Source organism: Zalophus californianus, chromosome 12 (assembly GCF_009762305.2).
Source record: "Zalophus californianus isolate mZalCal1 chromosome 12, mZalCal1.pri.v2, whole genome shotgun sequence".
Classification (NCBI taxonomy): Eukaryota; Metazoa; Chordata; class Mammalia; order Carnivora; family Otariidae; genus Zalophus; species Zalophus californianus.
In genome coordinates, this window is record NC_045606.1 from 39,792,694 (window position 1) to 39,798,627 (window position 5,934).

Below are 5,934 nucleotides of genomic sequence, written 5' to 3' on the forward strand. Positions count from 1 at the left end.
CTATTTATCTACCTACCTACTTACCTACCTATCTAGAGAGAGAGAGAGAGTCTCAGAGCTTCTCCATGTGAGCTAGTCTGGGCTTCCTCACAGCATGGCGGTTTCAGCACACTTGGACTGCTTACACAGTGATTCAGATTTTCGACACAAATGTGTTGCAAGCAAGAGGAGCTACATCGCCTTTTCTGACCTAGCTTCTGAGTCACAGTGTACTTCTATCACAATCTTGGTTACAAGAAAGTCACAAATCCACCCATTTTCAACTAGAGGATAATTCAACTACACCTCTTGATGGGAGAATGGGAAGGTTCTAGAAGGACATGTGGGATGACAGGTACTGTTGTGGTCATCCTTGAAAATACCATCTGACATAGATGGTTATGTGACCAATCTGGAATTCTAAGCATGGGCTGTTTTGTGTCAAGTTCTGCTGACCCTGGTGCACCATATACCATCCTCAAGGCTCCACATGTGTATTCACGTGGTAATTGTCCAAGAAAGCAGGCTTCCCAGAAAAGAGTAAATGAGGGGAAAAGAAGCGCATGGAAGGGCCACACAACACCTTGCCCGCTGGCTGGTGTCCCACACCTCCAGGGTCCCCCAGCTGTGCCCACACCCTTACTGCACATGGCTCCAAGCAGCAGCACCCGTCATCCCCCCCTGCCAAGCACAGGTGGGGCGGGGAGCCCTTGGCCACCACCCCACGGGGAGCTGCAGTGCCTGGGGCAGATCCAACACATTCTGCACTGAAGGTTCCAGAAGGATGAGCGCACTGGCACCAACAGCATGCCGTGGTTGTTTGGCATGCAGGCACACTACAGCCTTTCCTCTGTTGATGACAACATGTGTATTCTGAAAGGGTGTTTTGGAGGAGTTACTGTGGTTTATCAAGGGATCTAAAAATGCTAAGGAACTGTCTTCCAAGGGAGTGACAATCTGGGATGCCAATGCCTCCTGAGACTTCTTGAACAGCCTGGGATTCTCCAACAGAAGAAGGGGATTTAGGTCCAGTGTATGGCTCTCAGTGGAGAAGCATTTGGGGGCAGAATACAAAAACAAAGATTCAGATTATTCAGGTCAAGGAGTAGACCAACTGCAAAAGGTGTTTGGCACAATTGAAACCAAACCCAAGGACAAAAGAATCATCCTGTATGGTTGGAATCCAAAAGTACTTCGTCTTCTGTCCCTACCTCCCTGCCATGCCCTTTGCCAGATCTCCGTGGTGAGCAGTGAGCTGTCCTGCCAGCAGGACAGGAGGGCAGGAGACATGGGCTTGGCTGTCTCTTGCCCTCGATGGCCCTTCAACATGGCCCGCTGCGCCCTGCTCACCTACGTGATCGCACACATCACAGGCTGGAAGCCAGGCAACTTCGTACATACTTTGAAGATGCACATATTTACCTACTTCGTACATACTTTGAAGATGCACATATTTACCTGAATCACGTTGAATCTCTGAAAATGCAGCTTTAGCAAGAACCAAGGCCTTTCCTGAAGCTCAAAATCCTTCAAAAAGTTGAGACAATCCATGACTTCAAGGCTGAAGACTTTCAGATCCAAGGGTACAATCCTCACCTGACCATTAAAATGGAAATGGCTGTTCCAAGTGCCTTTAAAGGAGATGTTCCAAGGAGATTCAGTCTTTAGGGGTTGGACCAAATGCCCAGGAAAAGCTCATTTACTCTAAAGGAAAAAGGAACTAGGTCCAAAATCTATTGGTGACGGCAGGTATTGTTCATTAAATTTTAAGGATGTTGCCTCTGGCAAACATAACCTTGAGGGTTCTCTTAGTAAAAAAAGGCCCTGAATTTGGTTAACTCACCAAGGATATGTGAAAATGCTAAGATTGGGAATAAAGTCAGAGAGTGAAAATTTATATACTCTTAAAAATATGCACAGCATTTCAATCCCACATTTTTTGAAGGTCAGTGAATTCCTAGAATTGCATATAAACTACTCCCTTAAATTTGAGCAAGCTGAATAATAACAAATAGTCATAACAACATAGAGTTGTGGTTATAAACATTTAAAGTTATATTTGCTTTACATATTGCTATAATAAAGGAGTGTTCTGTAAAAAAAAAGACTAAATGATTCACATGGGTTATTAGAATTAAATTTTAATTACTCTTCCCTAAATAACTGGTAAAAACTTGATCTAATATGAAAAAGATAATTTTTGTTTGTTTGTTTCTTTTATGGATTTCCCTTCTGAGAGTCTTCAGCTGTCTTTCCTAAAGCTATTTCTGTGCTGGGATCTGGTTTTCCTCATATTGATGATTTCATTGTTTGCAGAAAATTCTTGGTTTTTCCAATGCACTTGTTCAAGGTTCACCTTCAGTACTGCAAAGAAGGTAGGTCTTCCCTGGACAACACTTTGCAAAATACCTACTATTAGTATTCATTAATGAGGAATTGAACTTTTCTCTATTTGCTTGTCCATCCATTTTGGTTCCCTATGTCTATATCTATGACACTTTTGTTCTTCCTCTTTACAAAGGGGAGGTTTTATGGTATGTGCCTTTATTGGGTAAAGTAACTTTACTGTTGGAAACGTAAACTGAACAAGAACCCTACTTAGCAAAAACTCAGATGTCATGTCACCTCCTGTTAATACCACCAACACCCTCCCAACACACAGGCCTCATGCACTATAGCTAAATGGCAGTTTAATAACTTCTTGCCTAAAGATATTTGAGACACAGAAGGCTGGTACCTTGTCTTAAGAACATTTAGAATACCAAGTGAGGTACTGGAAGAGAAACTTAGACATAGGAGCAAGGCACAAGAATAAAAGAGTATGAGATCGGCCAGTTCCGAGAATAGAGACACTGCTAGGGAAGAGGAGGCGCCGCAATTCACAAAATGACTTTGGAGTTCAAAGGTCACCCCGGTCTCATTCACAGTGAGTAGGACCTAAAGCCTGTACCACAGAAACAGCCCAGAAGGGGAAAAGAGATTGAGACTTTGAGACTAAGTACTTAGAACAAAATGAGCCCAGATTTTGAATCTCAGTTCCACCCCTATTTGCCTGGATCAGTCCATTTCTGTGGGCCATGTTTATCACCTTAAAAAAAGTAGGTAAAAATAACTATAATTATTGTAGTATAGAAAGCAATTTTGTATAATTGCTTCTAAGACTACTGTGTGTGGCAGTAATTGGAACATAATCAACATTTCTTTCTTCTTTCTCCTCTACTCTTCCTCTGTCTTCTCTTAGGATGGATCTAAGAAGTGGGTTACAACTGAGCCTGTGGTGGGGGGATTAACAAGCTCTGCTATGAGACACTGGGCAGGCAGGGGGCGCTGACATATTCAACTAATCCAGGAGGGTATGTGGGGAGGCACCAACAATGACAGCAGCTGAAAGTGGCAGGTGCACAGTACACAAACATTTTTTGACAGATATCATGGCAAAATTACATAAAGACGTGCAAGGATGATCATTGTGGCATTGATTTTAATACAGTACTTACAAACTGGAAACATTTTATATGTGTCTTAATAAGGACCCTGGTTAAAAAATTATGATATATCCACATGATGATATGTATCCTTTAAGAAGAAGAAGGTCAAACTGTATGTGCTAATCGAAATATCTCCAAGATATGCTGTTAAATGAACAAGCAAGCTGCCAACAGAATATGGGTTAAGTTTGAGTGTTTGTGTGTATTGTGTGCTTATGTAAGAATATATATGATGGTATGTGCATGGATAATTACCAGATAATGGGTGTGGATTTTGTGGAATGGAGTAGGAATGAAGGATGTGCAGAGAGGAAGGTTTTTTTACTTAAATTCCTTCAATCTATTGCTTGATTTTTTTTAAAAAAATTTTAAGCATGTATTTCTTTTGCAATGAAAATAAAATTAATTAAAATGATCCTTAAAAGCTACTTAGCAGAAAGAGAGGGAACAAAAAAAAATAACCCCCTTTTAGCAAGAGATGGTTAAGAAATTAAAATTCCCATGGGTCATTTTATGCTCACCATTTGCAAAAGAGGGTCCCTAGGATATGTTCATACTAAACACAGGCAGGATATAGGATAATGAAAATCATGTATATGACCTGAAGGAACCCACAGGTAGGATGTTTATAGAAAATGTCTGGAGGTTTGTTCATACTCATTTTAGTGGTTCAGTCCTGGTTGCTCCTTAGAATCACCTGGGAAGTTTTAAGAATCTACCAAGACTTACTGGCAGAGATGCTGATTTAACTGGTCAAGGGAGGGGCCAAGTGTATGTTTTAAAAGAACCCTAGGCCAATTCTTGTGTAGCCAGGGTAGAAAACCATTCTTCTAACACTGGTTGTTATTCTCAGGATAATCAACATGCAATTCTTGACCATCTACTACCCACCAGGTTCTGTGCTAGGCATGAACTATAAAAACTGGAAGTGATTAAAAAACATTTAGGAATGGGCTAAGGAACTGAATAGACATTTTTCCAAGGAAGACATACAGATGGCCAACAGACACATGAAAAGATGCTAAACATCACTAATCATCAGAGAAATGCAAATCCAACTACAATGAGCTATCCCCTCACATCTGTTAGAATGGCTAGTTCCAAAAAGATAAGAGATACAGACCGAGTGCTTGCTAAGATATGGAGAAAAGAGATCCCTGTGTACTGTTGGTGGGAATGTAAATTGGTGCGCCACTACAGAAAACATTTTGGAGGTTTCTCAAAAAAATAAAAATAGAGCTACCATATGATCCAGCAGTTCCACTTATGGGTATATATTCAAAGGAAATGAAATTATTATCTCAAATATGCACTCTCATGTTTATTTACAGCATTATTGATAATAGCCAATATATGGAAACAACCTAAGTGTCTATCAATGGAAGAGTGAATAAAGAAAATATGGTATAAATATACAATGAAATATTATTCAGCGGTGATAAGTAAATCCTGCTATTTGCGACAACATAGATAGATCTTGACAGTATTATGCTAAGTAAAATAAGTCAAAGACAAATACTGTATGATCTCACTTACATATGGAATCTAAAAAAGCTTAATTCACAGAAGAGAGTGGTTATCCAGGGGCTGAGGGGTGGGGAAAATGGAGAGATGTTGGTCAAAGAACATAAACTTCCAGTTATAAGATGATAAGCTCTGGGGATCTAATGTACAGTATGATGATTATAGTTAACAATATTGTATTACATACTTGAAAGTTGCTAAGAGAGTAAATCTTAAATGTTCTCACCACACACACACACAAAATGGTAATTATGTGACATAATTGAAGGTGTTAGCTAATGCTATGGTGGTAATGATTTTGCCATATATGTGTATTAAATCAACTTGTTGTACACCTTAAACTTAACATGTTATATGTCAATCATACCTCAATAAAGCTGGATAAAAATCTATCAATTAATCAGTCAATCAATCTAAGGAACCCCCCCCCCAAATATTTAGGACAAGTGACAGGATATTTGGATTTGGTACATTTTAATGTTTCTGTAACTGCAATTTGTGGATGACAAGTGGAAAATAATTTAAAAATAAGGAATGGTATACAAAATAATATGTTCTATTTTAATAGTAGATAACTGAAAAAAAATAGGTTCAGTGGTATGTGTACCAATTTAAAAAGAAACTACCTTATATGTGATAATAAGTACCCCAAGAACTTGCCTAGTACCTGAGCCATTTTACTCCAAGTGTGGTCCATGGGCCAGCAACATTATCATTGGGCGCTTGTTTGAAATGCTGAAGCTCCAGCTTCAAGCAAACCTGCTAAATCAGAATCACCATCAAACAAAATCTCCAGGTGATTCATAGGCACACTTAAGTTGAAAAGCACTGTTATTTCTTAAAAGAATTTAAAATATTTTAGACCTCCTTGACCACCTTCTATTTTACTGACATTAACTACAGATTTGGCTATCCTGCAGTTGAATGGCTTGCTTTATGGAGA

The 5,934-nt window shown here is 39.4% G+C and overlaps 1 pseudogene; it reads left to right on the top strand.

Annotated features, from left to right (window-relative positions):
* The first annotated feature begins 405 nt into the window (after window positions 1–405).
* Window positions 406–1,647, top strand: LOC113911098 (annotated as a pseudogene).
* Window positions 1,648–5,934: the final 4,287 nt, after the last annotated feature.